This window comes from Myodes glareolus, chromosome X (genome assembly GCF_982192425.1).
Source record: "Myodes glareolus chromosome X, mMyoGla1.1, whole genome shotgun sequence".
In the NCBI taxonomy this organism is placed as follows: Eukaryota; Metazoa; Chordata; class Mammalia; order Rodentia; family Cricetidae; genus Myodes; species Myodes glareolus.
The window spans coordinates 119,548,012-119,571,524 of NC_142053.1; the positions used below are offsets into that span (position 1 = coordinate 119,548,012).

The 23,513-nt window shown below is 41.5% G+C and overlaps 1 pseudogene; it reads right to left on the bottom strand.

Annotated features, from left to right (window-relative positions):
• Positions 1-2,183: 2,183 nt before the first annotated feature.
• On the bottom strand, positions 2,184-3,972 carry LOC125404617 (high mobility group protein B1 pseudogene; annotated as a pseudogene).
• Positions 3,973-23,513: the final 19,541 nt, after the last annotated feature.

Consider the following 23,513-nt stretch of genomic DNA (forward strand, 5'->3'; position numbering starts at 1 on the left):
ATGACCCTAGAAACAGTAAGCAAGAAAGCATGAGCAAGAAACACAGTAAAATATGCACTACTACAATATGTGATGGACACAGAGAGGAAAATAGCAGGATGCTATCAGAGACAAAAAAAAATATGGGGAGGGAGCAGGGGGAGAGCTAACGAGAAGATGCTCCAAAGTGGGAATTGCTTCTTCAGATACTACAGGAAAAGGCTTTAAAAGCAGTATCACCGGCTGGACATGGAGGTGTCAGTCCCAGCCATCCTCACTGCTGAGACTGTGCCATTGGGCTAAAGCATCAAAAGCAAAGGTAGGGCCCAGAGAGATTGTTCAGTGGCTAGAGCATTTACTGTACTTGCAGAAGACCCCAGTTCTGTTTCTAGCACCCACATTGAGCACCTCAAAACCACCTATAACTGCAGTCACAGGGAATCTGAAACCCTTTTACTGGCCTACATATATGTGGTACACATAAATTCTCACAGGCACATGCACAGGAATTACAAATAAGTAAATCTTTTATAAAAAACAAATTTCCTTCTTTCTGTTACTAACCTCATTAAAAATATTCTGTATTTTAACAAAGCAAGAAAATCTTCATATATCCTACTTTCCGAATGCAGCAGACAAAATGACCATCCATGTCTTGATCAGCTTAAGTTAGCATGGCAACAGACCATAGACTACGTGTCTTAAACAACAGACCAACAGACATTTATTTCTCATGGTTCTAGCAACTGAATAGTTTGAGATTAGGGTTGGCCAAGTCCTAATATGCTCCCATGTATGCTTGCTTAGTAGAGATAAGAAACTCTGGGATTTGGTCTCTATTTCTTAAGCCTATCAATCCCACAATGGGAGAACTCACTCTCATGACCTCATCTAAACCTAATTCCACCCCAAAGCCCCACTTACCAATACCATAACATTGGAGGTTAGGCATTCAACATATGAACTTTTGGAGTTGTGCAAACTCATTCCATCAGATGCTATCATTTCCTGAATGTGTGAATTAAAATGAACAGTGTCATCTGGATACCTGAGGAATCTGAGTAACCAGAGCTCACTAGAAATGGTAGGAAATCTTATTTTCAAAGGCCTTGATTAAGACCAGCAGAGGATTGCTATGGAAGGTATAGTGTTTCCCGGAAGCTGTCTAGTCCATAATCCTTGAAATCTGTGAATTTATACATCACACCCACAAAGGGTCTTTAACGTATGTAGTTAAAGATGTAGTTAAGACTAAATATTTTCAAATAGGGAGATTTTCTCGGGTTACCAGGTGAGTCCAATCTGATTGCATGAGACCCTCAATGTAGGCAATCTTCTCTAGAGGAGGCAGAGAAACTTGAAGGATAAACATGTGACATCATCACTGGGATGACGATACTGGCAATAATGTGATGAGAGACGCAGACAACATCAAGGAGCCAAGAGAGCTTCCTGGGTGACAGCGAGCAAGAACAAACACAATGGGGATCACACTCATAAAAAGCATAAGGACCCAGCTTCCAACAACCAAAATGAGGCTAGAAATGTGTCCTTCCTCTGAGACTGCCAAAAAGAGCTCAGGATAGCCAGCACATGGATTTTAGCCGTACGAAGCCTAGAACAAAAGAATCCAACTTCACCCAGACTTAATAATTTTCTCAGCTCAGCTATGGGATGATAAAATGTGTCTGTGTGTTTGTGTGTACACATGAAAACATATATAAAGGGATATGAAGATATGTGTGCTCTTTTTTTAATAAAAAAATTGTATTTACTTAGCAGCATTCATTCAGAATGTCAACAAAACAGCTGCAATTTTTTTTTGCAATTATGGAGTGGGATTCAGCTAACAGACCAACAATTATCTTTGTATAAGCTGCATCAGAGACAACTGAAGAGAAAACAAAAACAAGAACAAAACAAAACAAAAAACAAAATAGCTACCGTTCCCATATAACTAATTTGTTCTGTGCACCAAGAACCTGCTTTAAATTTTCATGCCAATTTACAACCCCCAGACTGTACCAGGCAAGGTTAGTGGCTATTGAAAATACCACCAGGACAGGGCTATCTAAAGACACATTCAGTAGTGTGTTAATTATATAAAAAAGACACTGGACAGTTCAAAAACAAATCTTACACAGCCTTACATCTCAATTTTTTTCGTTAAAAGGAGTGAGTTATGTACAGGGGGGTTAAATGCTTTATAGACAAAAAACTGCACTAGAACCAACTTTCTCATCATCCTCATTTTCTTCCTCACTTTGTCTTCCTCTTCTTCCTCCTCCTCTTCATCCTCTTCGTCCTCCTCATCATTTTCCTCTTCCTTTTTTTTCTTGCTCTTTTCCGCCTTGACCACCCCGTTTTTCACTGCATCGGGCTTTCCTTTAGCTCTGTAAGCAGCAATATCCTTTTCGTACTCCTTCAGCTCGGCAGCCTTCTCTTCGTAGGGCTGCTTGTCGTCTGCAGCAGTGTTGGTCCCCAACTCTCCCAGTTTCTTTGCAACATCACCAATGGATAAGCCAGGGTGTTCTCCTTTGATTTTGGGGTGATACTCAGAACAGAACAAGAAGAAGGCCAAAGGAGGCCTTTTGGGTGCATTGGGGTCCTTGAACTTCTTTTTGGTCTCCCCTGGGGAATGTAGGCTTTCATTTCTCTTTCATAAGGAGCCTTGTCAGCCTTGGCCATGTCTTCAAGTTTCCCCTTTTCTTTAGCAGACATGGTATTCCACCTTTCTGAGCACTTCTTGGAGAACTCTGAGCACTTGACAGAAGCATCCGGGTGCTTCTTCTTGTGTTCCTCCCCGCAAGTTTGCACAAAGAATGCATATGAGGACATTTTACCTCCCGGCTTCTTAGGATCTCCTTTGCCTGTGTTTAGTTGATTTTCGTCCGCAAGGCACAGAGTCGCCCAGTGCCCGTCCGGCTGTCGCTTGCCCCGGAGCTGTCTCTATGGAGCTCAATCGGTATGTGTGCTCTTTTTTTCCGATTTATTGATAATGAAATATCGATTTATCGATTATCATTATCACCAGGCGGTGATTCGAACCCGGGTCCTCTGGCACTAGAGCAGAGCGTTAGGCGCTCCTAGCCCCTGAGCCAGTATGTGTGCTCTTGATGTGGAGGCCAGAGGTCTACTTTGGTGTCATTCCTTGGGAGCTGTTCACCTTAATTTTTTAAGATAGTCTATCTCACTGGGACACAAAACTCACCAATTAAGACAGGTATGCTTGCCAGAGAAGCCTGGGGTTCTGTCTGACTCTGTCTCTCCAATGCTGGGTTTGTAAGAACACTCCAACACCTCTGGCCTAAAAAGGGTAAAAACATGAGTTCTGAAGACTCACCTCAAGTCCTCAGGCTTGCACACACAAAACAAACCCTTATGACTGAACTGTCTCCCAAGTCCAAACTTGAACAGAGAACTTTAAATGGCTACATTTTTAATAATTTTTAAGGCAGCAACAGAAGACTATTGTTTAAACTAATGTAACCGCTAGAGCAGTTTTGAGCTATTAATTACCAATGAACAAACAATTTTAATGGCATTGACTTTGATTGAGGACTATAAATCAAAAGTTGACAGATGAGAAATGTTATCAAGCAGGTTGGCCAATCTGCTCTAGAACAAAGAGCGGTTGGCTCTCCAAGCAGGAGTTATGACGCAACAACTTAAGCAGCCTTCCTTTCTGCAAAGCCTTTGGATTCGGCAAAGGAAAATGCTAATGAACATGAGAAATTATTGTGACTGGTCAGCCATGATGTGATACGACACACAAAGCTATGACTGTTGCAAGGATGATTGAAAGGCATGAATTTGTAAAGGGGATTTAAGTATAATCTAGGTGTTATTATCATCGAATAACTTTGGGTCTCATTGCCCGTGGATATTTTGCTAAACAGTTAAGCACCTTTATCTGCTGTACCATCTCACCAGCTCCTCCTTTGCCTATGCTCTCTTTACCATCAGGCCCACCTTGTCTGGCTTTGGAGTCATGCTGGTAAGCGTTTAGCAACAATGTCCCAGAGAAGATATACATTTACCAAGATAAAGGGATATTTAACGAACAATTTGTAACTACTAATAAAATATGCAGTACTTTTCATTATCAATATCATAGAGTCAATTGATTTTTAGAGATTGCTTTTGTTGATTTTTTTTTTCTTCTACTGGACACCGGATTGCAATTTACTGACTGCTGCATCCTTGTACAACTCCCAGGGAGTTGGCCCGACTAGGGGCAACCAAAGAATGAAGAAAAAGCAGAAACACACACAGAGAAAATCTGGGGTCAGGTGGACTGGGCTCTCCAAGCTCAGAGGGTTTCTTACTTACAGTTGACAGAGATATGGGTTATTGCACACTACTGAACAAAGGTGGAGTTGTTACACAAAATTAACAAGCAGTCAGGGTTTATGGTTCATAGCTCGATCAAGGAACCAGGTTTACCTGATCTTGGTAAGAGCGTTCTCCAGGCTAGCAGTGTGTAGGCCGCAAATGTCCAGGGGAAGAAAGCTATTGTGGCCATTTTCTGCACATACTATCAAAATTCAAACTTGGACTGGGAGGTGGCTTTGCCATTTTCCAATGGGTCTGGAGCCTGGGGGTCTATGACATGGTATATCAGCAGCACATACTCACTCAGGACACTCTCGGGGCTTCAGTCACTCCTTACAAATCGCAATATCACAAAACCAGGGAGGAAATTAGTTCTTCCCGAGTAACCAAGGGCCAGGAAGTTGTTCATCTCTATCTTAGTGTCTGCAGTCCGACATGGCTATTAGTTGATAATCTTGTTTACATCAACCAGAAGAATGAAAATATTTAAAACGAGGATATATGCTGGAACATTTTTCTTTGGTAATATGAGCTACTTCTTTACTGAATGGTTCATGTTTTTAAGTACTAAAAGAATATTTTCTCAAAGGTTTGTGCTGTCTACAACAGAAGCAGATACAGATACAATCAGTTTTGTGTTTTATCTGCATTACTAACCTCATTGTCATGATATTTTTAAAGATACACTTATTTATGTATGTGAGTGCTTTGTCTACATGGATGCACTCAAGGGGACATCGGAGCCCATGAGACTATGCATATAAATAAGATTGTGGGTTCTGGGACTTGAACTCAGGACCTCTGGAAGAGCAGTAAGTGTTCTCAGCCACTGAGCCATCATTCTAACCCCTCCATGGCATTTTTTATGTGTATGTGTCATGTCTGTGTGAGTGAATTAGCACACTGAGCTCAGAAGAGGGCCTCAGATCCTTTGGAGCTGTGAGCCCCCTGATGTGGGTACTGGGAACCAAGCCTGGGTCCTTTAGGAGAGAAACCAGCGCTCTTAACCATTGAGCCATCTCTCCAGTCGTCCATGATATTCTTAAATCTAGGCATCAACAACACCCATAAAGAATTGATCCATTTTAAAGAATGGATAAACAAGCTCCTTCTTAATCTTAATAAGTATATATTTTTGAACTTTATTATTTTGTGTATGTGGTTTGTCTACATGAATGTCTGTGTACAACATGCATGTCTGGTGCCCACAGAGGCCGGAAGAGGACATTGGATCCCCTAAAACTGTAGTTACAAATAGTTGTAAGTCACCATTTGGGTACTGATACTAGAACCCAGATCTGCTGAAAGAACAGCTTGTGCTCTTAACTTCTGAGGCATTTTGAACTTTAATTTCTTTATCTCAAGCCATAGAATTTTATGCCCAGAGGAGAGAAACTGTGGTAAAGATGTGCCCAGAGATCATCGTGAAAGAGGGGGTGAAAAGACTGCAAGAGCTGGGGGTTATAGAAGACTACAGCAAGACACAGCCGTTGCGTAATAAACTCACAATAGTGCAACATTTATTCTTTGTTTTCATGATTAAAGCTGTCCACACCAAGAAACTTGACCACATAAATATGTACTTAAAATGGACATGTTTTGTTATACCAATGTTGCTCGATTTGCTCAATATTCTCCAAACGTATGCTAAATGTTACATCGTGATCTATTGACAAAGACTTTTTACAATTATTTTATATGTTTGTTACATTTTTGTTTTGTTTGGCATGCTGCAGGTACCATGGAATGTGTGTAAGTTAGAGGACAACATTCAGGAGTTGGTTCTCTTCCACAATGTAGGTACCAGGAAGTTGAACTCAGGTCTCCGGGCCTGGTTGCAGGTACCTTTATACACTGAGCCATATTGTTAGAATGGAATTAGAGATAGTTTATTCTTTTATTTTATTAAACATTTTCATACAATATATTTTGATCATATTCTTCATTCATATTCACCTCTCCCAACTCCTCTCAGATCCTCTCCAACTTCCTACCCACCCAACTTTCTTTTTCTCTCTCTCAAAACAGAGTAAAAACAACAAACAAAAAACTCAAAACTGGCTGTGCTGGTTGGTTTTGTGTGTCAACTTGACACAAGCTAGAGTCATCAAAGCAAGTAGCCTCAATTGAGGAAATGCCTCAAGACCCGTCTGTAAGGCATTTTCTCATTTAGTGACCAATGAAGGAGGGCCCAGGACACGGTGGGTAGTGCCATCCCTGGGCTGTTGGTCCTGGGTTCTATAAGAAGGTGGGATTAGCAAGCCATGAGGAGCAAGCCAGTAAGCAGCATCCCTCCACAGCCTCTGCATCAGCTCCTGCCTATGGGATCCTGTTCTGTTTGAGTTCCTGTCCTGACTTCCTTCAGTGATGAACAGCAATGCTGAAGTGTAAGCCTAATAAACCCTTCCCTCTCCAACTTGCTTTTTTGGTCATCATGTTTCATTACAGTAATAGAAACCCTAAGGCACAGACAAAATTGAAAAAGAAAATAGAAAGAAAGAAAGTCAGTAAGAAAATATACCAAAATAAAATAAATGTTAAACAAAAAATGAAATCTATTTTATGTTGGCCAACTAGCGTTGGGCATGGGCCTGCCCTGGAGTATGGTTGATATATGCAGTGACGCTCCACTGGAAAAACTGATTTCATTTCCCAGTAGGCATCAGTTAGAATGATTTCTTGGTTCTGGCTGGAATATATAACCACTTTCTCTTCTCAGTGTCTCGGATTGTAAAATCACCCACTATCCCTGTGTAAGGGTTACTAGGTGATTTTGATTGTAGCAGTGTTTATTTTATGAACTTAGGTGCCCTTGTGTTAATACATAAATGCTTAGAATTATAATATATTCCTGGTGGATTTTTCTTCTAATGAGTATATGATATCCTTCCCTGTCTCTTAAGATTGATTAGTTTTGGTCTGAAATCTGTTTGCCCAGATATTAAAATGGCTATACCAGCTGGCTAGCTTGCTTCTTGGTTCCATTTCCTTGGAATACATTTTTCTACTATTTCACCCTGAAGTGATGTCTATCCTTGATCAGAGTGTTATGTTTTTCATGGATGCAGTAGAAATATGGGTATTATTTTCTAATCCAATATGTCTGTCTGTGTCTTTTTATTGGGAAACAGAAATTATTGCTATTTAGACTTATTGATGAACAGTGCTTACTAATTGTTATTTTATTGTTATGGTTTGTTTTTCTACCTCATTTGATTATAACTGTTTCTGGAATTATTTATTCCTGTGTCTACTTGAGCACAAATGTCCTTCTATGATTTTGTTGAAAATATTTCTATGCCTTTGACCTGAGTTTCTTCTCCTTCCTCCATTTCTATCATTTGTAGATTTAATCTTTTCATAGATTTCCTGGGTGTTTTCTGCCTTGGTTATTTTAGATTTATCATTTTACTTTACTGAGGTATGTATTCATTCTGCCTTATATTAAACACCTGAGAGTCACTTATCTGTGTCTTATACTCTGTTGGTGAGGTTTTTATTCTAATTCCTAAATTTTTTATTCCTGGTTTTATTCCAGTATGAGTTTTCCTTGGTGATTCTATTTCCTTGTTAAATTTCTCTTTCATTTCTTGAATTATTTTCAGTATTTCATTCCACTGTCTGTGTTTTCACAGTTTTCATTAAGAATTCATTCATATTCTCTTTAACATCTTTGAACGTATTCACAGCTGCTATTTTGAAAGCATTGTCTTGTGTTCTGGGTAAATTGCTTTTCATGGGGGGGGCAGAGGTGATGGTTGGCAATAGGGTTGCTGACTTCTGGAAGAGGCACACTGTCTGGATTGTTCATGTTTGTGTTTTTGCACGGGGATCTAGAGTTGTGCATCTGGAGTTATGATGTTGGGAGTGTTCTTTGGTGTATTTATGTGATCTCATCTTTGTTGAGTGTATGTTCCATTCTTTGGTTGCCATTGCCCAGTCTGACTTCTAGCCAAGTGTGATAGCTGTAAGGTCCTTAGTTTCTGCAAGTTGGCGAGGAGTGACAAAGAAACGAAAGTGGGCTAGAAGGAAAGGCTGAGGAAGGTCATGGAGAAAAAAATCTAGGAGACCATAGGTCTACACTAAGAAGACAAATTCCAAGAGGATAGAAGAAGGCTAGAAGGATGGCCTCAGTAGGCAGGATGCAAAGTACTAAGAGTAAATCTGGAGAGACTGGAACGGAAGACAGGAAGGAAGATAAAAGTCACCCACGTGAGTCCCAGCCTAGTGTGGCAGCTGTGGGTCCCTAGTGGAGAGAGGTTCTTCATCACTGAGCCATCACAATGGCCTCGATGAATAGTACTTTTAATGTTGTATCAACGCTAAGCTTATAGATTATTCAATTTTATTGAAAATGAAGAACTAGAATTGTATGGCTTGGGAAATAAGCGTTTACCTGTTTTTTCATCATTTATTTTCTACATTTCAATAGCAAATAAAAAGGTATTATCACATAGCCATCACTTTTACTTGTTAGACTTTCTCCCAACAGGCATCGTGTTTAGCCTGATATACTTAAGAAGCCTATCAAATTCTTTCTGTTAACTATATATCACCATAATATATTTACTACTTTTGTTTCAATAAATGTTTACATTATATTTTAATCAAAAATTGGGAACCGAACCAGGCAGTGGTGTTGCACACCTTTAATCCCAGCATTTGGGAGGCAGAGACAAGTAGAATTCTATAAATTCTACAGAGTGAGTTCAGGAACAGCCAAGGCTACACAGAGAAACCCTGATTCAAAAAATAAACAACAAGAAGAAAAAAAAACAAGAAAAAGTTGGAAACTGAAGCTTTAATTTATTCAAGTTATGAAAAATATCAGCCAAATAATCTATATCGGAAAGTCTGGCCTCAAATGCAAAGTAATTAGTCAAATTTATCTCATCATCAGCACTACATCACATATACTAGAGTTTCTCCACATGACTTGGGTTTCTCATAGCATGGTACTTTCAGGGTAGTTACTCTTCTTAGGATGGCATCCTTCCATGATTCCAGAATCAGGTACTGCTTGGCCCAGAAGAAACATGGTTTCACTTGTTTTATTGATTATAGCAATCTCAGGGATCATTCAGATTCAAATGGGTGAAAAAGCAGATTCTTTCTCTCATGAGCACACTGAGGAGTCACTAGATCACATTTAAAAAATGTCCAGCTGAAAAAGAAAAGAACAGCACTGAAAATCACTTTTGAAAACTGTAATCTTGCCACAGCCAATTTCTGAAAGTACGGAAAGAATGTGGGCTGTAGATTCTGGGTTTCACAGGTTCCTCAAATCTTCACTTATCTTTTCTCCCCATACAACTGTAACTTCCTGGGTTATTAAGAATAAGGGTTATCTTGGAGCCAATATGCAGTAATTCCCATAAGATATATGTGTTTCCCCTTTCCTGGTAGCCACATTTAATGATAACCCATAGAGGCTCACAGCGAACTTTCACTGATGAGAGCAAGAAGGAAACCTGAAGAAGTACTGAAGGTATTTGCAGAGATGTTTCTTACAGTACAGAACCTCTCCTTCATCCACTTACCGTGAAGAATAACATTTCCACTAAAGACAAGGTTTACCTGTCACAAAAACTCCAATAATCTAAACTAGTATTGTGAGCCTCTGGGCATAGGCTTCTATTAACCTTCAACTCATACTTTATGCTGCAAAGTGGCCATTCCTGGTGCAGTTATTACTTACCAGAAACATTGTAACTGCTGTTTTGACCTAACAAATTTGCCAAAATTTATTCCCAGCCTATCTCAAGCTGCAAATGGTGTGACTGTGACTAAAATCATGGGTTACGTAGAGAAATGTAGCTACCACCCCTCATAGGAGGAGTTTCTCTTTGCAGCAAATGAAGAGCAACACAGAAAATCACAAGCAGACACAATCCAAGAGATCAACAGAGCAGGGGAACGCCAACCTCATCATCTTCACATATCCTTCATCTCCGGCTGAAAGAGCATCTCTGAAGAGGAGACGGAAGAGTATAAGTGCTAGAATACCAGGATGTCTGCTGGGAAACAAACTCTCCTAGGAATGAGTGCATAAAAAAGACCAGAATAGTGGCACTATTGATGGACATGTTAACATGGAACAGAGAAATTTTCAGAGTCCACACCCTAGGCAACTACAGGCAAATATTGACTGCTGGGAGAAAGAGAATTAGCCTCTCCCAGGGATGAGCCTTTAATGGTTGTCCAATGGAGAGTCATCAGCCTTGAAACCATATGCACACAAACAACACAAATGGACTCAGCAAGATATATATATACATACATATATATATGTATGTATATCTGCATATGTACATAACAAATACAATCAAAGAAAAAGAGGCTGTGAATTTCAGAGTGGGGGCATGGAAAGGGTTTGAAGGAGGGTAACTGGAAAGGATTGGAAAATGTAGGGAGCCGTCCGATTATCGCCATTACAAGATGGCTCTGGCGGTCCTGCAGCTTGGAGGTAAACAAGTCCTTATTTGGCATTGCCGCGTGGGGCTGAGCACCCTTTGCCTGTACATGCGCAATTGAGCCTTGTCCCTGGCCAATCCCGAGGCTTCGGGCATCAGCAGACTGGTATTCACCAATCAGGACAGTACCCGAGTCCCTTCAACCTATATAAGCAGATGCCGCTTGGCCCTCTCTCTCTCTCTCTCTCTCTCTCTCTCTCTCTCTCGCCCCTCTCTCTCTCTCGCCCTCTCTCTCTCGCCCACCTTCCGCTCTCCCTTCAACCAAGAGGCTCCAATAAAGTGTGATGTGAGAAGAATCCTCGACTCATGGTCATTCTTCCTTGCTGGTCAAGGGGTCCGCCACAGGAAGAAGGAAAAAGAAAGTAATATAATTCTATTTCAATTAAAACATTTATTAAGAAGAAAACTTCATGGGCTGTAGTACTGAAAAGTAAGAGGAAAATGCATGCTGGGGTACAGTTAGCTCTATTAGACTAGATATGAATTTCAAATTTTACAGATGTGAAACTACCTTCTACCTTTCCCATGGTCCCTTCTCCCCCCTCCCAACAGAGCATGGTAGTCACTCAACTGAAAAGCCTTGCTATGCCTTCCTGTGACCTTGAAGCTTCCCAGGGCATCACGGAAGAATCTACTCAACCACATTTCCACGGAAGAATCTACTCAACCACATTTCCATTGCTGATTGTTCCATGTCTGAAGTCCTTTGTGGCATTGTTACCTCATTTGCTATTTACCGCACAAAACCCATCAGGCTGCCATTTGGCTCTCTTCCCACTTGCATCGATTGCACATGATGCTCAAGTCTTCTTACACTTTCCTTCTTCCCATCAGTTTATCCAAGGATACTTTCATATTGGGCTCCAAAGTATGTACAGTTTCGGAATGGTTTACACAAATAAGAGTGGAGGACAGGCTGAGAGGCTTTGAGACCATGGGCTGCCAGGAGGATGCTTTATTGCAGTTTTCTTTCTTTCTTTCTTTCACTCCTTCTTTCTTTCTTTCTTTCTTTCTTTCTTTATTAAAAATTTCCACCTCCTCCCCACCTCCCTTTTCCCTCCCCCTCCCCATCTTCCCTTCCCTCTCTATTCCTAAGAGCAGTCAGGGTTCCTTGTCCCGTGGGAAGTCCAAGGTCCTCTCCCCTCCATCCAGGTCTATAAAGGTGAGCATCCAAACAAACCAGGCTCCCACAAAGTCAGTCCATGCAGCAGAATCAAAACCCAGTGCCATTGTCCTTGGCTTCTCAGTCAGCATTCATTGCCAGCCACATTCAGAGTGTCCAGTTTGATCACATGCTCCATCACTCCCAGTCCAGCTGGCCTTGGTGAGCTCCCATTAGATCAGTCCCACCATCTCAGTGGGTGGATGCACCCCTCGTGGTCCTGACTTCCTTGCTCATGTTCTCCCTCCTTGTGCTCCTTATTTGGACCTTGGGAGCTAAGTCCAGTGCTCCAATGTGGGTCTCTGTCTCTATCTCCATCCATCACCAGATGAAGGTTCTATGGGGATATGCAAGATATTCATCAGTGTGGCTATGGGAGAAGGCCAGTTCAGGCACCCTCTCCTCTGCTGCCCAAGGAACAATCTGGGGACCTCTCCTTGGACCTGGGAATCCCTCTAGAGTAAAATCTCTTGCAAACCCTAAAATGGCTCCCTTAATAAAGATATTTACTTCCCTGCTCCCATATCCACCCTTCTTCCATCCCACCCATCCCATTCTCCCAAGCTCTCCTGGATCCTCCGCTTCTCCCTTCTCTCTACCCATCTCCCCTTACATCCACTCCCCCACACCCCCGTGCACCCAAGTTTTGTCTGGCAGTCTTGTCTACTTCCAATATCCAGGAGGATAACTATATGATTTTCTTTGGGTTCACCTTCTTATTTAGCTTCTCTAGGATCATGAATTATAGGCTCAATGTCCTTTAATTATGGCTAGAATCCACTTATGAGTGAGTACATACCATATTCCTCTTTTTGGGTCTGGGTTGCCTCACTCAGTAAAGCGTTTTCTATTTCCATCCATTTGCATGCAAAATTCAAGATGTCATTTTTTTTTTTTTACCGCTGAGTCAAACTCTAATGTGTATATGTTCCACACCTTCTTTAACCATTCTTCTATTGAGGGGTACCTAGGTTGTTTCCAGGTTCTGGCTATTACAAATAGTGCTGCTATGAACATAGTTGAACAAATGCTTTTGTAGTATGTTAGGGCATCTTTTGGGTATATTCCCAAGAGTGGAATTGCTGGGTCCTGAGGTAGGTTGACTCCCAGTTTCCTGAGAAACCGCCCCACTGATTTCCACAGTGGCTGCACAAGTTTGCATTCCCACCAACAATGGATGAGTGTTCCCCTTACTTCATATCCTCTCCAGCATAGGCTGTCATTGGTGTTTTTGATTTTAGGCATTCTGACAGGTGTAAGATAGTATCTCAGAGTTGTTTTGATTTACATTTCCCTGATCGCTAAGGAGGTTCAGCATGACCTTAAGTGTCTTTTGGCCATTCGAACTTCTTCTGTTGAGAATTCTCTGTTCAGTTCAGTACCCCATTTTTTAATTGGGTTAATTAGAGTTTTAATGTCTAGTTTCTTGAGTTATTTTTATTGCAGTTTTCAAATCATCCTGATAGATGAAAACATGCTGTTTGTATTGGAAGAAAACGTTTGTGTCTCATCAACTGCATGTCTAGTGACACATCCATTTTTAAAAATAAAAAATCTTCATAGCAGTTATAATTCTGTATCTTAATTACATCTAGAGAGCTTGTAACATTCTATAATATTATCTTTAAATGCATATAACCCATAGATGATAGTCACTTCCATGACTTTATCTCTGTATTATGAAGATGAAAATGTAGTTTGGAAAATATAGAAGACAGAGATGTTGGTGAGATTAGGTGATGCAGGATATTCTGTAGAAGTTTTAGTTTTTAAATTGTTTTCATCACCAGAACCATTTCAAAACAGACACCTATGGAAATAAAATCTTGGGTGTGCCTTTTCCCTGACCAGCAGGTGCTATGCCCCTCAAGAATTCATAACAGGAAAACAGAAGAAATGATTTACTTTACTTCCTTGAAACAGAAATGCACAATGTGCTCCTATAGTATAAATTTAGCTAGGTACATCTGAGTGAAGAATGTGTTTTGCTACAATACAATAATGAACCTTGTATTTTCAGTCCATAATGCATAGTGGTCTAATTGGGCTTTATGGCTCCTCCATATTCTCCTGGCTTCTGTATTCCAAGCACAGATGATCCAGCTACCAACCAGTCAGCACACTGCACATGCATTTGCCTAAGGAGCTTTCCCAGTTCTGCAAAGCACACTTTGCCTGGTGTAAAAGGGAGCCCTCAATCAAAGGGTTGGAGTTGGTGTGTAAGCACCTTAGCTTCTTCCTTCCCCAGATGGACTCTTTCAAAAGCTACTGGTCGTGCTGCACGTAAAGTTGTGAGAACATGGGCGGCCATTTTTAAGTGATTGTTGCTCTTTTCGGTCAGCACAGCCCAGTGAGCTGAAAAGCTCCGCTCTGCTCCACACTGACCCACCGGGTGCTGAGAGCAGCTGGCGCACGATTTCTCGGTGCTCATCACACTGGAGTAATGAGCACAAATAAAGGATTACGGAAAGACTGGTGCCTGAGTCACCCCAGGGCAGTTCCAGGTCACATGTGCCTCTAGACGACGTGACATTTAGATGTCCCAGGTCACCCCCCAAGACAGATTATCCTCTAGTCCTCTTTTGGCTTCACGACCTGTACTTGGAAGCTCTCCGGACTCCTCCTTATCCTTCAGGAGAAAAATAGATGATGAGTGTTCAATGGTGTACAAAACAGACAGGCTTTCCTACTCTCCTACCCTGAAAGGAAGCTATTGCATCTTAGTTAATGAGCCAAAACCCTGACTCTAGGAGCTAGTCATTCTCTCTCTCTGACCTTTCCCATCTCATCCGTTCTTCCATCTCCTCCTTTTTTCTCCGCCTCTTTTTTCTTTTTCTTTGTCTTTCTCTCATACTCTCTTTCTTTGGCAGGGTCTCACCATGTAGTTCTGGCTGGCCTAAATCTTATTGTTTAGATAAGGCTTGGCTTCAAACAGAACAGCCTACCTGCCTCTCTGCCTTCCCAATTACAGCCATGGCTAGCACATGTAACTTGCCTTTTTCTTACTGCTTCTTCTTCAGCAAGCAAACTTCAACCTAAAAATCTGGTGCTTTCCTGTCAGAATGGCTCAGTTAAAAAACACCGATGACAGCTTATTCTGAAGAGGAAAGGGGAACAGTCCTCCATCGCTGGCGGGAGTGCAAACATGTATAGCCACTTTCAAAATCAGTATGACAATTTCTCAGAAAAATTGAGAATCAACCTACTTCAGGACCCAGCAATTCCACTCTTGGGTGTATACCCAAAGGATACTCAATTATACTACAAGAACATTTGTTCAACTATGTTCATAGCAGCATTATTTGTAATAGTCAGAACCTGGAAAAACCTAGATGCTCCTCAACCGAAGAATAGATGAAAAAAATGTGGTACATTTACACATTAGAGTACTTCTTGGTGGTAAAAAAAATAATGACATCTTGAATTTTGCAGGCAAATGAATAGAACTAGAATAAGTCAACCTGAGTGATGTAACCCAGACCCAGAAAGAAAAACTCGGTATGTATTTACTCATAAGTGGATATTAGATGTAAAACAAAGGATAATCACCCTATAGTCCACGACCCCAGAGAAGCCGGAGAACAAGGAGAACCTAAAGAGAGACATACATGAATTTCCCCGGGGAAGGGGAAATAGACAAGATCTCCTGAGAAAATTGGAAGCATGGGGGAGGAGGAGAAGGGAGGGCAGAAGCGGAAGGAGAGGAGAGAAGTGGGAGAGGAAGAGAACATGAGGAAACTTGATGGTCAAGATGGGGGAAGGACGGAGAGGGAGAGCAAGGAAAGAGATATCTTGATTGAGGGAGCCGTTATGGGGCTAGCATGAAACCTGGCACTAGAGAAATTACCAGGAATCCACAAGGATGACCCAGCTAAGGCCCTAAGCAATAGTAGAGAGGGTGCCTGAGCTGACATTACCCTGTAATCGGATTGACGACTGCCTTACTTGTCATCATAGAACCTTCATCCAGCAACTGATGAAGGCAGACCCAGAGATCCACAGCTAAACACTGGGCAGAGCTTCTGGAGACCAGTCCAAGAGAGGGAGGAGCGATAATATGAGCAAAGGGGTAAAGACCATGATGGTGATACCCACAGAAACAACTGATCTGAGCTAGTAGGAGCTCAGTGACTCTGAACTGACGGCAGAAGGACCCTGCATAGCACTAAACTAGGCCCTCTGAATGTGGGTGATAGACGTATGGTTGGGGCAGTCTTTGCAGCCACTGGCAGTGAGATCAGGATTTATCCCTAGTGCTTGTACTGGCTTTTTAGAGCCCATTCTTTTTGGAGGGATACCTTGCTCAGCCTAAATATAGAGGGGAGGGACTTGGGCCCGCCTCAAGCAATGTGCTACATTTGTTGACTTCCCATGGAGGCTTTACCCTCTCTGAGGAGTGGATGGGGCTGGGGTGGGAGGAAGGTGAGGGAAGCAGGGAGGGGAGGAGGGAGTGGGACTGGAATAGGTATGTAAAATGAGAAAGGATCCTTTTGAAAATTAAATTAATTAGTAAAAATATTTTTAAAAGTGTTGTTCTTTTAACATGCCATTGCTATTTCTCAGTCATTCTTCAGAGTTGCTGCATCCCTATGACACAACTACCTTGTGTCTGGACATCCATCGGTGGGGTTCCCACTACACAAGTAATCAGAGACAAGACATCAGACATCCAAAAGAAGGGTTTTCTGTCCCAAGCCTCTGGTTTCCAGAATCACAGCGTGATTCCCTGGGATCAAAAGTTGGCAAATAACCATAATATCTGAAGACCAGAGACTGTTACATAATCATCCTTTGGTGGAGACAGTGAGGTCATGTGTTTGCCCATCTAATTGCTGATCAGGGACACGTTTGATTGCAAATAATTTGCTCACTGGCCCACGACTTAATTACGAAGTGTCTGAATCAACAAAGCTTTTAGATGTAGGTCTTGCCTAATGGTGCATTTGTTAGAGATCATTGCCTTCATCTGGCCTCCAAAGGAAAGGTCTGGGGGATATGGCGGACCACTGCCAACAGCGTTCTCAATGACCTCATATTGGAAAATATGCCAGTTCCCACAGTTTATTCTCCAGCCAGCAATGGGCTTTATTGTTTGTGTCCAGGGCCAAATAGAATGAGTCTCGGAGTATCAGATATTGGTAAAAGCTCTTGTGGAAGTACACTTTCTGGGGGAAATGAGTGGTACTCAGCCTAGAGGAAATGGTTTCCAAGCCCAAGCTGGTAAGGAAAACATGTTGGGAAAAGTCTAGCAGGCACGTGCAACCTTTTGGCAGTTTTGCACCATGTTATCACCCCTAGAATTCATGCTTGGGAACCATGCAATCAAATCACACACAAAAAAAATTGTTTACATCAGTTTAGAATTCTGTATTAGCCTGCATTCATAGCTCTTCTGGGGTACATGTGACTTGTCAGTCATGAATCAAATATACCTGGGAGAAAATAAACAAAAGCGGAATCTATGGGTGGGAAAATACACAGGAGAAGACTTAGCTCCAGATCAAGGCATCCAGTGATTCTCCGACTTAAGGTAATTTCTCCTGGTTAAGCGCTGCCTTGAAAACCCCACCCATCAGTATGTGAATAGTGGTAATGAGGTGCCTTCAGCCTGGAACACCATCGTCGTAGCTGATGCCTTGCAATGAATTCAAGACTTGGAAAAATATCAGTTTTATTAATATAGTAGTAATATCATTATTACTTTGGTTTTTCAAGACAGGGTTTCTCTGTGTAGCCCTGGCTGTCCTGGAACTCACTCTGTAGACCAGGCTGGCCTTGAACCCACAGAGATCCACCTGCCTCTGCCTTCCAAGTGCTGAGATTAAAGGCGTGCCCCACCATGTCTAGTGGAAAAACATTAATTTTGAGGGTTAGGATTTTTTTTGGTGTTTTGATTGTATGAGGTTTAAAAATTCTTGGTCTATGTATTATTGTTATTTTATCACTAGAGACCATTATGTTACTTCCTATTTCTCCAACTGCAATTTTAGATAAACACAGCAAGCTATTTTTTAAAAAATTACAGTGAAATTGGATTCATCTACACAATTTTTAGAGCACTAAACAAAGTCCTGCTTTTCAATAATAAACAGAAGCTCCCAGGTCTTGCTGAGTGCTGAACCTTTTAGAAGTTGCAATGTCTCCCTTGGCTTCTCTGGATGTTCATCACCTCCTACCAGGTGCAGGAAAACACAGTCTGAGCTCAAGAATTTTTTTGTGTGTGGCCAGAACCCAAACACAGCAGAAAACAAAACAAAACAAAATCGTCAGTCTATAGTGAAGTCTTCCTTGTTACATTTTCTTGTGTTTCTTTCTAAAGCCTGCCATTAGAGACAAAGGAATGTGGCTTGTATAGGAACATGACGGCATTATTTGTGTGTTCTACAATGCTGTTGAAAAGAACAGTGTTCTGCCTAGAGCACTAATATAGATGAGCAAATACTGATAAGTCAGGGTAGAAAGACAGGGAAAATTATGGGGACCCGGAGAGAAAAAAATGCCTCTCATCCCCAAGTCTAGCGTAGAGACTTTCATTAACCAAGAAGCAAGAACTCCAGCACCATTTGTTGTGAAGGTTGCCAGACTAGAGTCCATAGAGTTACTGTATATTGAAAAAGCAGCAAAACCAGGCTTAAAGTGGAAATGTGGACAGGGTTTCATTCATTTTTCCAGACACTCTCTAAGAACCTTGCCTACCAGGAAGATGTTTTACCTTCCCGCATCCCTGAGATCTAGATGGTTAGCTTATCAATTGTAATCCTGTCAAGTGCCCATCTGGGCCATCCTAAGTTTTCCTTTAGTTTTCTTAGGAGTAATTTGAATATAATTGCTTCCAAAACTCCCCAAATCCCAATAAGACTATTGTGAAACTAAAATGATGTATGACATCTTACAGAAGTTCATACCATGCTCTTGAGTATGCCTTCGCTTGATTTCTGAGTGCTTCTTTCTCCTCTTGGACAAGCACATGTGGTAGAATATTATTTGAAACTGTGTTACACTTGTTTATGCTGTGGAACATTTGTTTTAATGATGCAAAGATGTGCTGCATTCTTTTATGTTGCATTTGTTTAACTCTGTGAAGCTGTGTCACTTTGACTGTCTCAAACATTTGATTGATCAAATAGAGAACTGAATGACCAAGAGCAAGACAGTAGAAAGGGGGGGATGGCAGGCAGATTAAATAAGAGAAATCTGGGCTGGGAGATGAAGCCATGAGATCTAGGAGCAAGAGAAGGAGGATTGCGGGGGCTAACCACCCAACTACATAGCAAGCCACAGAGTAAGAAGTAAAGAAAGGTATATAGGATAAAGATAAACGCCCAGACGCAAAAAATAGACGGGAATACTCTAAGTTAAGAAAAGTTGGCTAAGAACCTGGAAACAACCTAAATGGCCCTCGATCGAAGAATGGATAAGGAAAATGTGGTACATTTACACAATGGAGTACTACACAGCAGAAAAAATAATAACATCTTGAAATTTGCAGGCAAATGGATGGAGCTAGAAAATATCATATTGCATGAGGTAACCCAGACCCAGAAAGACAAATATCATATGTACTCGCTCGTAGGTGGTTTTTAAACATAAAGCAAAGGAAGCCAGCCTACAAACCACAATCCGAGAGAACTTAGACAACAATGAGGACCCTAAGAGAGACTTACATAGATCTAACCAACATGGAAAGTAGAAAAAGACAAGATCTCCTGAGTAAATTAGGAGCATGGGGACCTTGGGAGAGGGCTTAAGGGGAGGGGAGACAAAGGGAGGGGAGCAGAGAAAAATGTAGAGCTCAATAAAATCAATTAAAAAAAGGAAAAGCTGGTTAAAAATAAGTCAAGCTAAGGTTGGGCATTTATAAGTAATAAGTCTTCTTGTGTATTTATTTGGGACCTGGGTGGTGCCTCCCCCCAAAGAGCCAAAAGAGCCCAGTAAGTAACAAACAACAAGCCTGTATTAAACCATCTTCCAAGAGAGCTCCAACTCTGTTTCCTACTGGCTAGTCCTCAAATATTTTGCTTTGTCAAAACCACAGATCCAGGTTTGGACTGAATTTGGGTCCCTAAAAGACTAAGGGAACTTCTCAGGCTGTTGCAGATGACAGAGTGGAGCTGTGCCTTCTTCCCTGTCTCCCTTGACATTAAGAAGCAAGAATAACTTCCAGAGAAGTGTATTTTGTATTCCCGCTTCTGTATTCCTGGACCCATTAGCAACCCACACAACACGACTGGACAAAATCTGCCCACGCCTTCCCTACCCATCTGAACTCAGAATCCTATTTACGAATGATATTTCCGAGGGCAGGCTTGCCTGTGCTGGGCAGCTCATCTGTAGGCATTTGAAGCCCTAGGGAGACGTCTCTTGCTCTCTGGAATCTGCATCTCAATACATTCACTGAGCCATTGGAGCTGGTCATAAAAAATGAGCCTTGTTAGTGTGGTTTCTCGCAGTCAGTCATGTCCCAGAATTATTTTGTCCAGGAGGAGAAGTCAAATGTTAACGGATTGATCTTTCTCTTTTAATAAACAAACACAGAGGTGAAGGTGGTGAGGCCCAGAGCATCCCAGAATCCGAAAATGATTGCTTAATCGAGGCTGTTTTTCTTTGTCTGAAGAACACCTTTTGGTGATGATGCTGTTAAGACTATAATCTTGCTTTAAGGCTGAATGCCCTGTTTTATAATCAGAATGGGGTTTTGTGGGGCTTTTTGTTTGTTTTGGTTTGGTTTTGCTTTGACAGTATCATTTGCTTTCAGTACAGGATCTATACAAATTTGATCATTTTGCTTCGAGAAAGAAAAGAACTCTATACACGAGCTCTCTGGGTTTCCTTGGCCTGGCAATATGCTGGAGGTTTGCCGTCCCCGCTAGAGAATGCTCTGTGTGTGGATGAATACATGATTGTGTCTGAATGTTATAATATAGCCCTTCCTTCAAAAGAGCACAGAAATTTCATTAATGGCATGTGAGTCAAAGAACAGCAAAGGGCCACATTGATGCATACATTCAGCATCAGGTTAAAATCCCAAGGGGGCACCAATTAGCAAGTTAAATGCAGTTTCTATTTCAAGCTAGATTACAAAGCAATGGGATAATGCCGCAGGCCTTTAAAGGGAACGCATTTTAATTGATCAGTCTGTAGTCCTTGAATCCAAATGAGCCCTCTTCTCATTCCCAAGGGGGAAACCCTAATTCTAGGTCAGCTCAAGAATGGAGGGGAGTATATTTCACAAGATGGCACATTCAAACTAATAGCCTTCTTTCCACGGGCCTATTCATAATGGGAGGCTTTTTGTAAATCCTCTAACTACTCCTGTTAAAAACCTACGGATTCATTTGGGTAATTGTCATCCACCCCCACCCCACCCCCATGCCCTGGGCTCTGCTGCTAGAATACCACTGTCAGATATTCAGGAAGTAACCTTGGAAACAAAGATAATTACCTTTCCAGTCTTCGCTGTCAAAATGTAAAGATCATACAAAATGAGGGGAGGAAGTGACTCTGTGCAGACTCTTCCATCTTGGCAGCTGCTGCTCCACAAAGAGAGAATTCCCATATGTCCCTTGCAGTTCTGGTCCCGTTGGGCTTTCTCTTTTTATTCTGTCTCAAGCACCATAGGGAGGAAAGGGGGGCAAGTGGGAGGATGTTTCAAGCGAGGAGCTCATGTAGATGGATTTGTTTCCCCCAGCACAGAGTTTCCCTGGCCCATGGTGAACAGCCAGGATACGGGTTCAGTGAATGATGTATTCAGAGTCTAATGGAAATCACAAATGCGCATGCTGCCTCATGCATTGCTGAACGCAGTGCTGTTTCGAGTTGTTTTCCTACAAAACCTTCAACTACTTGAACCTTGTTTATCTTTCGTGGAAAAGGTTTATACATGATGTGCTTTTCTTATAAATACTTGGCATGAATAAGCCCGATTCAATAAGATATATGGGATTTCTGTTTTGAGATGGTGTCTCACTATGTTGCTCAGGGTAGTATTGAACTACTAGGCTCCAGCAATCCTCCTGCCTCAGTCTCCCCAGTGGCTGGGACTACAGGTACAAGCCACCCACTCTATCAGGTTGATGTATAGGTGGGAGTCATGTTTGTTTGTTTTGCTGGGGACCGAACCCACCAGCAGGCAAATGCTCTACAACTGAAACACCACACACAGCTCAAGATGAATATTTAAAGTACTTAGTGTGAAATATGTGAATTTTGAAAATGATAACTTAATTGAAAGCAAGGATTCTTCTTTTCTTATATTATAGTATATGCCCCCATCCAATGACTAATTCAATATGGAACTTTCCATACCATATAGATAGTGAATTTGAGCCTTAACAAAATAACATACATATTAAATTCAAAACTCTCCTAAATCCACTGAATTTGTCTCATGACTTTACTTAGTACTATGCTGTGAATGTGCCTTGAGAGATTTATTAAAAAGTGGAGACAGTTTTTATAACATTAAACTAGACCTTCATTTTGAAGCAGAACATGCTAATCTATATTTAAACAAAGTGAGCACTGGGATAAATTTTATAACACACTATCCAACCATACCGGGGGCCTGAGGCATCACAGTCCCAGACAGGGGCACAGTTTGATTGATGGTCACCCCACAGTCTGGCAAAAACACCTGGGAGCCCAAGTTGGTGGGAGCCAGTTAGACAACAGGCAACCCTAAGGAAAGCACCTCTGGAGAATGGAAATGGGATAGTGCTGTGGCCTGGTCATACCAGGTAGGGGACACACTTGATTTTCACACAGTCCGGTGTTTGATAATCTGGTCCCTCACTGTGTGGTTGCCCACATGCTTCTTCTCAGGTTATAATAGTATTAATCATTAATTAAATTTATCCTCTCTCTCTCTTCCTCTCTCTCTCTCTCTTCCTCTCTCTCTCTCTCTCTCTCTCTCTCTCTCTCTCTCTCTCTCTCTCTCTCTCTTAAGATGGGACCTTGATTTGTAGCCCAGGCTGGCTTTGACCTGGTCATCACACTGCCTTAGCCTGTAAGTGTCGGTATCACAGGCCTGTGTCTGAATGAGTCTCCATCTTGAAAAGATACATATTTTGCCTCCTTTGCACAGCTATCGTCTGATCAATTCCTCTCTTTTGATCTCATCACTCAGCTTTACTTTACTGGGTATTAAAATGAACTCTGTTCCTTCTAGAATAGGAGATTTCGGAGCCTCCATGGATCTAAAATGCACTCACCATCCATGTCTTCCTCGGATGGGAGGTAACAGCAGTACAAAATTACTCATGCAATATTTAAGCTCATATGCGATGATCAGTCAGCCATAGTGTTTCCCATGGTGCCTAATAATTCAGAAGGCCCCACTTAGGCAATATGGAATTTGACTGCCTCATACATCATATTTCTCTCCACTTTAGGGAACATGTAGCTATCTGAAGGTATGAAAATTAATTTAGTCTAGATTCATATTTTACATTTACTCAAATATTTATTTGAACTCATAAAAAGTTAATTGAGGTAATTTAAAAGGTGAAGAACTAAAAGACCTCTCAAATATTGACCAAGGGACTCTGAGAATCAGCAACTTAAAG